We start from the raw sequence: 15,819 nt of genomic DNA, 5'->3' as shown, positions 1-15,819 counted from the left end.
CTACCCAGTCCCAGTGGATTGTGGACGGTCTAACCACACGATCATGGGAGTAGTAGTTAGGATGCCGGTCATGGGTAGGACAGCCCGACCCGCGCCGGTATACAGGGTTGAGAACATTGGAGTCATTCAAGGGGGTGCACACATTCATTTCACAGCGGTCCCACCTTACATCATAAAGTGGGAGCACGCTATGACAGGTACTGACCTCTCAGGGTGCCGGAGCCAGGGAGCACACATAATCCTGTGTCCCCAGCACTTGAATGCCTATTCAAAACTACCGTGCGGATTCAGAGCTGCTGGCGCGAAACCTATAAATTGTACCATGGAGGCAATGGCACAAGGCCATGTTCCCCTGCAGGTAGCATATATAGGAGGTGGGACATATTGTGTCACCACAGAAGCGCCCCACTACCAGCATGGACAGCATAGCCGGTGTCCGGTCAGTGACAGCAGTTTCTGTTTTAAACCCGAGGCAGAGGTTCAAGTGGCCCAGGAGCGAATTGCCCCCATTCCTGAACCCTCCACTGTTCACCTCACTGTAAAGGAGAATTTTACTGACTTGCAAAAGAACGTAGCGCATTTCGGCTACAAAATTCCCCCTCTCCCAGAACACCTTACCAAAATACTCAAAGCCGTTATAGTTTCACAGAAACACTTTTACACTCTAGAGCAGAAAACAGTAGAGATAGGGGCTAAGATATTGGATATTGTGATTCCACCCTGGTGGGACATTTTCAATAACATAGAGGTCCCTTCGTGGATCAGACTGGCTTCCCACATTCTCGTGGTTTGCCAGTTAGGGATAGTGTTGTATCTAGTCTGCATCCAGTGCAAGGGAAAAGGTCAGATGCTAGAATTCTGAAACCGGAGGATCTGGAAGGAACATTATGTGAAGGTGGAGGGAGATACACCTGTTTGAGTTTTTTTTGTATTTTTCATTAAAGATTGTTGTTTTTTTGTGTTTGTTGTTTTTAATAAAGATTTTGCGATGCGTTGCTAATAAAGATGTATGTGTACCAAGTGGTGCAGGGGTGTTGGACCCCCTCCATGCTTGGATGTGTGTAAAAGACTGTAATTATTCTATGTATGCTTATGTACACTACATTTTCACAGAATGGGAAGTGCATGTGTCGTGGGTATATTAGATAGGTAATTACAGGGGAAGATTGAATATGGAGGGTCAGAAATTTTGCTCACCTTTTAAGGATGATACTTCAAGCAAGTTTTAGTATCACAGGGGGGAGTGTAAGGTTCTCAAAATTCCCACATTCCCCCAAGGTTATTAATAAAAGGGACCCTGTATGGATAATTTTAAAAAGGATACCCAAAAAGATGGCGTCCGCACCTCTGACCAAACGCCTGTAAGATTTTAAAAGCATGGACTCTGTAGCACAAGCAGGCAGCTTTGGGAAATCGGAACTTAAAATGCATTTCTGTGAAAAGGACTTTGTGTTTGAGAAAACCAGACAGCTTAGGCAAACACTGAATATGCATTGCGTCAGATCAAAACAGATCAAGCCCAGCTAGGCCTATGCATAAGGCCATAGTTTGTCCGCATAAATAATCAGAAACAGCTCAAGGGAACCACCAAGGCCGGACAGGCCGATTAAAATGCATTAATGACAATACAACCCGGACACCGGGGCCATCAGGTGCGATAAACGGTCATCTAAAGCCAGTTAACTTTGATTGGTATAATTATATTAAACGAGCCCACCTAAATTGGACAAAAGACTGACCTGATTTGGCGCGCAGATAAGGGCCTTCGACGGGAGTATAATTGTAGGCCCATTGGTAGCCACGCTCTCTTCCTCCTGCGCTTGCTTTCCGGTACAGCACCAGGAAAACACAAGCAGACCAGGCCAGACAAGACGAGATGAGACGAGATGAGATGAGATGAGATGAGACGAATTGGATGAAGATTGAAGAATGCTTCGTATAATCGGGCCTTCAATCCAGCTTACCTGCCAATATCTTCATGCAATATTCAACTACTGCCACCCGAAGAAGAAGAACCATCATCCCTGCGAGGTAAAGTACCCAAGCAAAGACTTTAATCTCGGGGTACTTTACCGGGACAACGCCATTGCAGCGCCCTGAGACCACGTGACGATGGCAGGCCCCAGAGAGCACAAAGAGCGAACCCCAAAAAAACGCAACCAGCTTAATCGACAGGTTTTCGAACTGTACAAAGAACCCCATTGGTGAGCATGAATTCCTGGCCCCTCTTAGCTTAATCTAGTTAGGTATTATAGGTGGGATAAAGGTTAAGGGATTTTATTAATGTGTGTTGTTCCCTCGATGTGCCGTGTGTTCCCCATTCCCATTTAAGTGTATTCTTTTGATAAGCTTGTAACTACATAGTGATTTTTCCTGTTTTAATAAAGTTTACGGTTTCTTGCACCAAACCAATTGTCTACTCATTTTCTGTATCGCCGCCTGTACCTAAGTCCGGTATCGAGAACCCAGGGGTGTGGGAGCGATTCGAACCGCTCACAGGCAGTCAGGGGCATAACTGACTGGGCACACGCCACCCCCTACAAAACACACTCGAGGGGAAATCTAAGTATGAACGCCAGTAAAAACTTAGCTTTGAAGTCAGGTATCCAATTTCATTTACCTTTATGATCGCTATGGGGTTGAATTTCCAAGGGGCTTCTCCCACTCCACTGGCGTAACTTTGGTGTAAGTTTGGCGGTTTCCCTGTTTACACGCATAGTTTCAGTGGCAGAGTGGCAGAATGTCTGAGCAAATTCCCTTCACCCCCATGAATAATTTCATTGTCTACTTGTGGGTTTTTTTTCCAACTCAAAAGAAAAACACAAAAATAGTAGAAAACCAAACCATTAAATATAAATATTCAAAATTTGACAGAAAGTATAGGGAAATAAAATATTAATACTGCCAAAAGAGGCACTCTCTGGCTTTACAGCTCATCTCTTCTGACAGTTTTAATAAATGTGCACTTTGTGGTAAGAAGATTGGATGGGACACTCCCTACTTTCATTACTTATTAAACTTCCAGATCTCCTGTGGTGTTGCTCATAATAAGTTGGGCGATAAGCTGTTTTATAAGGATTGGAATAGTTGACCATGTAATACACTATGGGGGCGATTTTCGACAGCTGATTCAGGGGCTAAAGAGCCTCTGAGGTGGCCAAAATGGGGTCTTGAGCTGAAATACCAGTTTAGCCCATGCTTAGCACAAGACGCCATCTTGGTAAAGGAATTGAAGCTTGCGCTAGGAACGGCCACCTGGAGAATCGTTAAGCAGCTGATTGCCATTTAAGTTGCCTGCTAGCGCTCATTAAGTAGGCTGCACAGTATTTTGGTGGCTAGCGCTTGATCTAACGCCCTCTCCTAACAGCGACTAGCTGATTGGGAGTAAACAAGTCGTTGCTGAGGATTTCGAGAGCTACTTAAAGGTAGATCACCTTTTATTGTTCACGTGCTGCTGGAGTTTGGAGAGGACCTTTGAAACACATCAGGAGACTTTCTGGGGCAGTTTGTAAAGACTTCACCAACATTCATTCAACATTTAGTCTGGAAATTCTCAGGACTTCACCTAAAAATAGTAAGTGCTGTGTGACTCGACCTTACTGGACATCTTATAAGAGTCACCAGGAGAAAGGGAGTGCTTGATCACCGGCCTCTTGCTCGGGGTCCCCCTTGGTCTGCAGAAGGAATGGAAGGAGGACATGAGGCCAGGCAGAGCAGCACCAGCTGCTGCAGGAGAGAGGGGCAGGAGGGACAAGAGGATGAGGTAGACTCCTCCCCCCCCCCCACCCCACCGGGTTACAGGACATCCTTCCTCCTCTGGACCTCCTCCACCAGGACCTCCAGTGCTGCATCTGAGAACCTGTGCGCTCTCTCCCTCAGTCCCTGAGCCATCCTGAAATGTGCCGCTGTGTGTCAGCCAGCACACTCCACACCTTCAGTGGAAGTGGGTGAGTGGAGCCCACATATACTGCTCCATGAAAATTGTGACTAATCAGTGCTAAACCTGCAGGTGTCTGTTTTAGAGCCTCCAAGCAAGTTCAAATTATGGTAATCAGCAATTAGGACCAAAATTGTGTGTTAAATCCAGACTTTCAAACAGGCGTGTCTTATTAGCACAGCACCCATTTAGCGTCTGTTAGATCCGTGTGTTAATGGAGACACGGAATGCAGGAGTTGACTTAACAAGTGTTTACTGAACAAAGTCTGGAGGTGAACTAAACTACACAAAATGCTACACAGGCTTATATACCCGAGTGGTCACTACTGGTACTACAGTATACAGGGGCTTCAAAAACATAGTTCCTCTTAAAGGTACATACACTACAATTCCTCCCCTTTTAGATAAATAGTACATAACATTTTAAGTAATCATTAAATAACATTTTTACAAGAACAATAATCTACACATTTGCTGAAGTTAATCAATTACAAATTCAGTCTCTCTGGAGGCTTCCTGACTCGGTCCGGACAACGCCTCGGTGGTGTAGTAGGTTTCGGTGGTGTAGTAGGTTCTTTTGGCAAGGTCGATTCGGCTTCAATGCCAGTGTCGGGTTCATCTGGTTCCAGTATCGTCGGATCGGAGGTAGATACTATGGGTATCTCTGCTTCATCACTAGGCGTATAGAGTTGTGGTGTAGGTTGTCCTTTTTCGGATGACTCTATGATCTGGTCAGCATGGCGCCTTATTATGCTTTCTCCAATGTCCACGGTATACATCAGCGGTCCTAGTCATGTGCAAATAGTTCCAGGCTGCCATTTCTCGGTACGGTAGTCCCGGGCCAAAACTGGTTGACCTATCTGGAAGGTTCTAGTTGGCCTTTCATTCATGCTTTGAAATTGCCGGTTCTCTACGTCCCTTCTGACGTTTGGCTTGACCAAATCCAGCCGGCATCTTAGTCTTCTATTGAAAAACATCATGGCGGGGGTTTGGTTTGTAACCACATGTGTTGCATTCCTGTACGCAAACAAGAAGTTATCTACCTTATGTTGTAGATTTATGTCTTCATTACCCATGGCCTTTATGGCCTTCTTGAAGGTCTGGACAAACCTTTCAGCTAATCCATTGGTGGCGGGATGGTATGGGGCGGACGTGTAGTGCTTAACCCCATTGTTTTTTAAGAACTTCCTGAATTCTTCGGATACAAATTGCGGTCCATTATCAGAACAGATCTGAGTGCCTCCCTGTCAATCTGGGCATAGTTACGCTCAGCTGAGTTCAATGAGCGTGACGCAAAAGCTATCGGTCGCTCCGAGCCATCAGGGAATCTATGCGATAATACCGCTCCCATGCCGTAAGGGGATGCATCGCACGCCAGTCTGATTGGCAGTGATGGGTTGTAATGAGCCAACACTTCCCTGGACGTGATCAAGCCTTTGCATTTATGGAAGGCACGTTTACAGTCTTCGCTCCATTTCCAAACTACTCACGTTTGTAGCAGTGCGTTAAGAGGGTGCAGAACCGTAGACAAGTTTGGTAAAAATTTATGATAATAATTTATTAATCCCAGGAACGACCTTAATTGTGAGGCATTTTCAGGCGCTGGGGCCTTTACGACCGCTTCAATTTTTTCATGTGACTTATGCAACCCTTCTTTGTTAATGACATGGCCACAATATGATATTTGTTTCTGGAAAAATTCGCACTTGGGGCGATTTGCTCGTAGGCCCTGTTCTCTCAGCCTCGTGAGCACCTGCTCCAAGTTGGCAAGGTGCTTGTTGTCGTTTTCTCCTGTTACAAGGATGTCGTCTAGGTAGCATTGAGTCCCCGGAATCCCTTGCAGGACTTGCTCCATAGCTCTTTGCCAGATAGCCGGAGCTGATGCCACTCCGAAAACCAGTCGATTGTGCTGGTACAGGCCTTTGTGTGTGTTTATCGTGAGACACTTTTTAGAGGCCTCCTCAACCTCCATCTGTAGATGTGCCTGTGCTAAGTCAATTTTGGTGAAACGTTTCCCTCCGGATAGTGAGGCGAAAATATCTTCTATCCTCGGAAGAGGATACTGTACCGTGTGAAGAACCAGGTTTACAGTCACCTTGAAGTCCCCACAGATGCGAATTTTTCTCTGTTCTTCAGATTTATCATTATTCAACGTTTTCTTCATGACCAGGACGATGGGTGTTACCCACTCGCTCCAATCTACCTTGGATAACACGCCTGCTCTTTCCAAATTCTCCAGCTCTGCCTCGGCGGCTGGACGAATTGCATATGGCACCGGCCTTGCCTTAAAAAACTTGGGAATTGCCGCATCTTCCACTTTTATTGAGGCGGTGGCGCCTTTCAGGGTTCCGAGTTCCTGTTGAAACACTTCTTTGGCGTTAGCCAAGATTTCTTTTAATTGTCCAGGTATGACGTCATCATCATTTTTTTTCTTACTGGTCACTGTCAGTGCCTGAATGGAGTGCCAGTCTAAACGTATCTTTCTGATCCATTCATGTCGCAACAACGGTGGACCACCATCTTGCAGAACGTATAAATACAACTTCTGTATATCCTTGCCGTTGTATACAACAGGCACCCTTATTTTTCCTCTGGGGTATACTTTCTGCCCCGTATATGTCTTCAAGATAATGGATGTGTCTTTCAAAGGTATATGCGGAAATAGCCGCTCGTAATCCCGTCGACTCATGACGGTCAGACCTGATCCTGTATCTAGCTCCATTTTGACTGGGGACCCCGCTATCGTGAGGGTAACCCAAATGGTCTGGTAATCTTCTTTGGCAATTACATTATGTAATTTGAGACAGCTTAGTCTCTTGTTTCCGGAGTCGCTATCGCTCTTCTGGTCTTCGGAGCTACTGTCCGTCATCATTTGTACCTTCCTGTACTTTTCCTTATTGACCTTTTTACTGTCAGCGGATTTTTTTCCAGATCTGCATACACGTGCAATGTGTCCCATCTTTCCGCATTGCCTGCATGCTTTGTCCTTGAACCAGCAGTCCTTCTGGTCATGGGTGGATCTGCCGCAGCGATAACATCTCTCGAAACCCCGTGTCATTTCATGGGTGCCGAAGTCCTGCGGCTTTTGCTGTATCTCTGCAGCTCCTCTTGCTGCTGCTTTGTATGATACAGCTACACTGAAAGCCTTGTCCAGTGTCAAATCTTTCTCAGAAAGTAGTCTTTTCTGTGTTCCTTCACTTAGGAGACCGCAGACGAATTTGTCTCGTAGAGAATCTGCCAGTCCTGCCCCGAATTGGCAGTGCTTTGACAGCTTTCATAATTCGGTGAGGTAATCAGCGTTACTTTCATTCTTGTGCTGATTCCTCCTGAAGAATTTGAATCATTCCGCTATCAGCAACGGTGTTGGGTTTAAGTGCTCCTGTAAAGTATCAACAATCTCCTTAAAATTCTTGTCCATCGGTTTGGCTGGAGTGATCAAGTTTCGAAACAGCCCGTATGTCCTTGCGCCCATCAGATTTAGAAGTACCGATACCTTTTTATCATCTGCTACTTCATTCGCCTTGCAATATACCTCCACTCTTTCCACATATGTGGTCCAATCTTCTATATCACTATTGAAAGCAGTAATATTGCCAGTCTTAGGCATCTTGAAAATCTAAAATGGCGCCTCCCGCGCTTTTCCTCCATCCCTGATGGATCAAAATGGCACCTCCCACGCTTTTCATTCTTCCCCGCCGAGTTAAGATGGCGCCTCCCCGCTTTCCCGCCGCTGCCGCTGCTGCCAACGCTGTTCTCCGCGGTTCCCGTTGCGACCTGCAGCTTTTCGCGGTATTTCTATTTTAATTTTTTTTTTATATATATCTCTTCAATAGTTTCTCCGTTACTTGGAGAACCGTTCCCATCGTGGAGCGGACCCTCTGGGACTTTCCCCTCCCTCTGCTCGGTCCGAACGCCGACCTGCTTTGCAGCACCAGCTGCCCCCTGAGTGCTCCACCCTCTGTCTTTCTTTGCTTCTGCTTCCCGACTCGCTGCCCGGCCCCGTTGCAGAGCCACCCGATCGAGCTCTAGCCCGCCGCAGCCCAGGAAGGATCAGTGCACTACCTGCCACCAGCCCGTTTAGCTGGTGAAACCACAGTTTTTTTTTCTTGCTTCTGGCTTCGACCTTCATCTGAGGAATCGATCCCCTTGAGGTGCTGCCGAATTGCAGGTAAATTCGTTTCTAAATCGGCGCCACTGTTAGATCTGTGTGTTAATGGAGACATGGAATGCAGGAGTTGATTTAACAAGTGTTTACTGAACAAAGTCTGGAGGTGAACTAAACTACACAAGATGCTACACAGGCTTATATACCCGAGTGGTCACTACTGGTACTACAGTATACAGGGGCTTCAAAAACATAGTTCCTTTTAAAGGAACATACACTACAGCGTCTGTTTTCACCCTTTCACAAAAATAACCACTCCCCACGCCCCGCCCCATTTGCTGCTGAGGTGGAGATATGCAATCATGCCTATCTAAGGCCACAAGATCTAACTGCTGCAAAGTGGCTCCCAATGATGTCAGTTAGATGCTATTCCTTCTTCGGTACATCCTCAGATCACTTAGTGATTGTTTCTGTAAATTGACATCCCTGGCACCTCGACAAGCTCAGAAAGTTAGCAGGAAATCACCGGCTTTCTTTTTTATATATTTCTCAAAAGCTTGTTTCTTAAGTCCAAGGGACGCAGACTTGAACGGATATGGCAGACAACTGGTTTAGCCATTGACCGCCAGATCTGGCTGGACCACATAAAGCATTATCGGGCCCTGCTCTCGTCTGTCAAAATTGCTCACTGCTCCAGATTCATTCTGGAATGCAAAGATAAAGTCCGGCTTCTATTCTCCATTGCTAACCGTCTTCTTACACCCCTCTCCCCTGTCTCCTCCTCTCTCACCTCTGACAAGTGTGAGGAGCTCATGGACTTCATTGTCTCTAAGATTGGGACCATCCATTCAGCTGCCTCTGCCACATCCCTTCCTTTCCCTAACCCACTGGGCTAAACTTCCTCTAAGGTTTCCCCCTGCCCTAGCCCTGAACTCACATCTTTCTGCCGTTTCTCTCCGATCTCCACTCATGATCTCTCTGCGCTCATCTTGTCCATGAGACCCACTTCCTGCTCCCTCGACCCTATTCCCACCAAACTGCTGACCACCCAACTTCCTTTTCTGGCTCCTATGTTAGCTGATATTATTGACAGTTCTTTCTCCTCAGGTACTGTCCCACTCTCTCTCAAATCTGCCGTTATCATCCTTCTCCTCAAAATACCAACCCTTTACCCTTCCATCCTTGCTAACTCCAACCTCCCTTTCCTCTCCAAAGTCCTTCAACGTGCTGTCGCCTCCCAAATCCGTGCCCATCTTTCCCGCAACTCCATGTTTGAATCCCTCCAATCAGGTTTCCGCCCTTGCCACAGTACCAAAACGGCTCCTTTGTGACTATGACAAAGGTAAACTATCCCTCCTCATCCTTCTTGACTTGTCTGCAGCCTTTGACATGGTTGACCACTCCATCCTCCTCCAACGCCTCTCCACCGTCGTCCAGCTGGGTGGGACTGCACTCGCCTGGTTCCATTCTTATCTATCTAATCATAGCCAGAGAATCACCTGCAATGGCTTCTCTTCCCGCTCCCGCATCGCTCCCTCTGGTGACCCCAAGGATCTATCCTTGGCCCCCTCCTATTTCTCATCTACATGCTGCCCCTTGGTGACATCATCTGAAAACACAGCGTCAGTTTCCACATGTACGCTGATGACACCCAGCTCTACCTCACTACCTCTTCTCTCGACCCCTCCTCTCTAAATTGTCAGACTGCTTGTCTGACATCCAGTTCTGGATGAGCAGAAATGTTCTCCAATTAAATATTGGGAAGACTGAAGCCACTGTTTTCGGCCCCCGCCACAAACTCCGTTCCCGAGACACTGACTCCATCCGTCTCCCCAACATCTGTCTGAGGCTGAACCACACTGTTCGCAACCTTGCTGTCATATTTGACCCTGAAATGAGCTTCCGACCACATATCCGCGGCATAACTAAGACCGCCTACTTCCACCTCCATAACATTGCCCGCCTCTGCCCTTGCCTCAGCTCATCCGCTGCTGAAACCCTCATCCATGCCTTTGTTACCTCCAGACTTGGCTATTCCAATGCACTCCTGGCTGGTCTCCCACATTCTACCCTATGTAAACTTGAGGCCATCCAGCTGCCTGTGTCCTAACTCGCACCAAGCCCTGTTCACCCATCACCCCTGTGCTCGCTGACCTACATTGGCTCCCGGTAAAGCAACGCCTTGATTTCAAAATTCTCATCCTTGTTTTGAAATCTCTCCATGGCCTCACCCCTCCATACCTCTGTAATCTCCTTCAGCCCCACAACCCCCCCGAGACATCTGCACTCCTCTAATTCTGCCCTCTTGAGCATCCCTGATTATAATCGCTCAACCTTTGGTGGCCATGCCTTCTGTTGCCTAGGCCCTAAGCTCTGGAATTCCCTGCCTAAACCTCTCCGCCTCTCTACCTCTCTCTCCTCCTTTAAGACGTTCCTTAAAACCTATCTCTTTGACCAAGCTTTTGGTCACCTGCCCTAATTTCTCTTTATGTGCCTCAGTGTTCAATTTGTTCTCATATAATAATCATGTGAAATACCTTGGGATGTTTTACTACATTAAAGGCACCATATAAATGCAAGTTGTTGTTGTTGTTGCTCGACATGTGACAGCCAAAATGTGACTGATCTACACTTGGTGTAAGACTTGTAAGAGAGCGATTGATAATTGTCACTGGACTATTGCTCAGAAATAGAATTGGACACTTAAAATTCCTTGTATTCTGATCTATGAGAGTGCTTCAATTTGTTTTTTCTAAATTCTCAAAACAATTCCTGACCAACACCCGTTTTTTTTTTACATTAATTTGGCAACAGTCTGATTTATGCCAAACTGACTGCTCTCTGGAGATTCGAGCCTCAGGCTCACAATCCTACGGAAAGTTTGATGCCCAAGAGAGCGTAGCTTGAAGGGTCCTTTGTTCTGGATTAGCCTGCAGATAAATGATATTAATGAAGAATGTAAATCAGAAGAAAATTAGACAGAGAACCAACTGAGCATTACTGAATGCCAAGAGAAATATTTCGCCGCATGAAAATTGGGTTCCTTAAATTAGCACTTCATTTCGCCTACGCGCTAATGGCATTTTAAAATTAGCTAAAGAATAAACAATGTACTGTACTATGAGGGACATGCCTTAGAAATTAAAATCTAACCTTTGCTGGTTCTGGGGAAATGAATATGAACCAAATTTTTCAACAAAGAATGTGTGCGAATGCTTTGGCGCGTTGCACAATTTAGCCTCACACCTACAATTCTGCTGCGCATTCCAAACTAAAAGAAATGCCTGATTCCAAACTAAGAGAAATGGGCCTGATTCAGCAGTTCCATCTCCACGAAAGCAGCATTAAAACTTGGCATCGTTAGCCAGTTCACTGCAGGAGGGTTGCTCTTCTCAGAGCGGGCTTTATGCTGTTGGCAGAAAGATGGCAATGTTTTCTGGCATGGCTACTGATCTGCAATATACCTCACTTAGCAGGGCTTATGATCTGTCTCTGTGTATATAATAGAAATAAAGTTCAATTCTCCAGCCACACTTTGGCTTTACTTAATGAAAAAAAGGTCACACATTATTCATCCATGTTTGAGGTAACAACTCAAGTTACTGGTATGCCTCCAAACAAGGATTACTCAAGAATGTACAAATGTATGTCAGGTTTTCTACTATTATTTAGATGCAATCCTGCACCAAAATGGACTGTGCAATGACAAATTGCTAAATTCCAAGTTAATCAGACCTTGCCTCTTTGAGAGTGATAATATTACAGCAAAGCAAGATGTTGGGTTAAGTACTCCAAAAGTGGATTCGTTTTAACTAGCCTATGCTATGTTGAAAGGCTGTACCCTTAATTTTTTTTTTCAGTCTGGATAATTGAAAAATATATGAGTTCCTTCAAGATCATGCAGGCCCAGGTACAACCCAGGGATCAGCATCAAACTATTTTGACCCCCAAAAACAGTGTATTGTTCCTAGCATCTATCCAATCCTTCTGTCAACTCCATAGGGCTAGTGTATTCACCTGTAAGTACCATGTGACAAAGTGTACAATAGCTTAAAATATATGCATGTAAAGAAAAATCACCATAAGATCCCTAATTTATGGTCCATTAGAGCCAATGTTAAAAGGAGCATTGTTCCCCAACTCTATTTATGTTATTTCTCATCAGTGATTTGCCATCAAATCCGTTAATCTTACTTAACTTTCTGAAATGCAATGCAACTCCCAAAAGTGCGGGGGTGGAAAGTTGCTTTGAATTACAGTTATGGTGCCACTTTCACTTTGATGTGAGATGATTTCGGCTGTACATCAAGATAAAAGCAGCAGGTTTTTTTTGTTCATTTTGCACTCATCAAAACGCCGAACGGAACACTTTGCTGCCAGTATCAAGCTTTCAGCCCAGCCACAGAAGAAAACTCCCTGTGCGAGTGTGACGTTTTTCCAGTTCTCACACCAGCCGTTCTGTCTCCTCGCTGAATGAGGTTGCCAATTAGAACTGAATTGGGCAGGTTTTCTGCCATGGGTTGAAGACATTCATTTTATTAGTCTGAGCTAGATCTTGACCCCAGATTCCAGAGGTTAAATGAGAGTGTCTAAATTACCGTCACCCATTCCCTTTATATATTACACCTACAAGCAAAAGAACCTTTGGATTCAAAAGTTTGCAAAGATATCATTTTAAGATAGATCACTTTTTAAAGGTAGAACATATTCTTGAAATAAAATACATATTAGAATGCTCTCATTTGATCTAATGCAAAAAATAAACCATTCTGCAAAGTTCATAATTCATGAAATAAAGCTTTAGACTGTCCCGGCCCAGGCTTTTCAGCATAACTTCACCAGGATGGTGCCAAAGATTTAACTATAGTTATGAGGAGATACTTGAGATAATTGCAATAATTTCACTGCAGCAGAAAAGGTTAAGAGGAGATTTAATAGAGCTTTTTAAAGTTATGAATGGTTTTGATCGAGTGAATAAGGCAGGGCTATTTCTTCTTGTTGGGGATTCAGTGATGATGGTCATCAATTTAAAATTGGGAGTAGGATTAGTTTTGAATTGCTCTAGCAACGAGCCAACGTAGACATGATGGGCTGACTGGCCTCTTTGTTGTAAACTCCTATGGTTCTGTAAATGAAATGACTGTGACGTAAGGCTACAGAATACTTTATCTGTGCTGAAGCTGAATGTTACTTTGAATAATACACAATTTGCTACTTGTTGTAAGTAAACCCACCATAATAGCTAAAGAATTTGAGGTAAAACAACTGCCGTACAAATATCAGGATCCCAGTTCAATGAAGTAACAATATGGTCTGGGCAAACTCATGGCCAATGAAAAATAAAAATTGAAGTGCAGGGCGCTTGACATCTCTAAACCATTTCCATTGTTTCCAAGACTGTCCCTGATCTCATCTCCTCTGGAGAGCTTCCCTCCACAGTCACCAACCTCATAGTTCCCCAACCTCGCACAGCCCCCTTCCCAAGATCCACAAACAAGACTGCCCTGGTAGACCCATCGTTTCAGCCTGTTTTTGCCCCACAGAACCGATTTCTTCCTATCTCGACTCTATTTTTTCACCCCTTGTCCAGTCTCTTCCCACCTACACCTGCAAATCTTCCGCCGCCCTCCGCCACTTTAACATTTTCCAGTTTCCTGGCCCCAACCATCTCCTTTTCACTATGGACGTCCAACCCCTCTACACCTCCATCCCCCACTGGGACGGCCTGAGGGCGCTCCGCTTCTTCCTTGAACAGAGGCCCAGCCAGTCCCCATCCACCACCACCCTCCTCCGCCTGGCTGAGCTTGTTCTCACATTGAACAACTTCTCCTCTGACTCCACTCACTTCCTCCAAATTAAAGGTGGTGCTATGGGTACCCGCATGGGTCCTAGCTATGCCTGTCTTTCCATAGGATATGTGGAACATTCTTTGTTCCAGTACTACACAGGTCCCCTCCCTCATCTCTTTTTCTGATACATTGGTGACTATATCGGTGTCGTTTCCTGCTCTCACCCTGAACTAGAAAATTTCATTCACTTTGCTTCCAATTTCCACCCTTCCCTCACCTTCACATGATCTATTTCTGTCTCTTCCCTTCCTTTCCTTGACTTCTCTGTCTCCATTTCTGGGGATAGGCTATTGCAAGGATGACTTGCTTCCACATTAAAAATTAGTTCTCAGGTGACTGATGAGTCCAATGCAGGACCTACAGTCTCTGTCACAGGTGGGGCAGACAGTGGTTGAAGGGGCGGGTGGGTGGGGTGCTTGGGTTGACGTGCGCTCCTTGCGCTGCTTGCGCTTGGCTTCTGCTTGCTCCCGGTGAAGAGACTCGAGGTGTTGGGCGCCTTCTCGGATGCTTCTCCCCCACTTTGTGCGGTCTTGGGCCAGGGATTCCTAGGTGTCGGTGGGGATGTTACACTTTTTCAAGGAGGCTTTGAGGGCGTCCTTGAAGCGTTTCCTCTGCCCACCTGGGGCTCTCTTGTCGTGCCGGAGCTCCGAGTAGAGCGCTTGTTTTGGGAGTCTCATATCGGGCATGCGGACGATGTGACCCGTCCATCGGAGCTGAGCGAACGTGGTCAAAGCTTCGATGCTGGGGATGTTGGCCTGAGCGAGAACACTGACGTTGGTGCGCCTATCCTGCCAATGAATTTGCAGGATCTTGCAGAGGCAACATTGGTGGTACCTCTCCAGTGCTTTGAGGTGCCTGGTGTACATGGCCCATGCCTCTGAGGCATACAGCAGGGCGGGTATCACTGTTGCTCTGTAGACCATGAGCTTAGTGCCGAGTTTGAGGTCCTGGTCTTCAAACACTCTCTTCCTCACTATAAGCCCAATGACTCCCACAGCTACCTGGACTACACTTTCTCCCACCCTGCTTCCTGTAAGGACTCTATTCCATTCTCCTAGTTTCTCTGTCGCATCTGTTCTGAAGATGCCACCTTCCATACTAGTGCTTCCGATATGTCTTCCTTTTTCTTCAGCCGAGGATTCCCCTCTACCGTGGTCGACATGGCCCTCAACCGTGTCCGTTCCATTTCGCGCACTTCTGCTCTCACCTCTTCCCCTCCCTCCCAGAATCATAATAGGGTTCCCCTTGTTCTCTCCTTTCACGCCACCAGCTTCCACATTCAATGGATTATCCTCTGCCATATCCACCACCAAACACGTCTCCCTCTCCCCTTTCTGCATTCCGAAGGGATCACTCCCTCACCAATACCCTGGTCCACTCCTCAATCACCCCGAACACACCCTCCCCTTCCTACGGTACCTTCCCGCAAGCGCAGGAGATGCAACACCTGCCCTTTTACCTCTTCCATTCCCACTGTCCAGGGCCCTAAACACTCCTTCCAGGTGAAACAGCGATTTACTTGTACTTCTTGCAATTTAGTATACTGTATTCGCTGCTCACGATGCGGTCTCCTCTACATTGGGGAGACCAAACGTAGATTGGGTGACCGCTTTGCGGAACACCTCCGTTCTGTCCGTAAGCATGACCCCGAGCTTCCAGTCGCCTGTCACTTTAATTCTCCCCTTCACTCCCACTCTGACCTCTCTGTCCTCGGCCTCTTACACTGTTCCAATGAAGCTCAACGTAAGCTCGAGGAACAGCACCTCATCTTTCGATTGGGCACTTTACAGCCTTCTGGACTCAACATCGAATTCAACAATTTCAGACCATAACCTCTGCCCCTATTTTTTCACATGACAGCTGTTATGTCTTACCATTCACTGCAACTCACTAAGCCACTTCCAAAGGTACACACAAATCTGTCCAAG

This window comes from Somniosus microcephalus, chromosome 6 (genome assembly GCF_052327205.1).
Source record: "Somniosus microcephalus isolate GS21.2 chromosome 6, FLI_Smic_1.0, whole genome shotgun sequence".
In the NCBI taxonomy this organism is placed as follows: domain Eukaryota; kingdom Metazoa; phylum Chordata; class Chondrichthyes; order Squaliformes; family Somniosidae; genus Somniosus; species Somniosus microcephalus.
The sequence above is the reverse complement of the archived record's forward strand: the minus strand, read 5'-3'. Positions refer to the sequence as shown.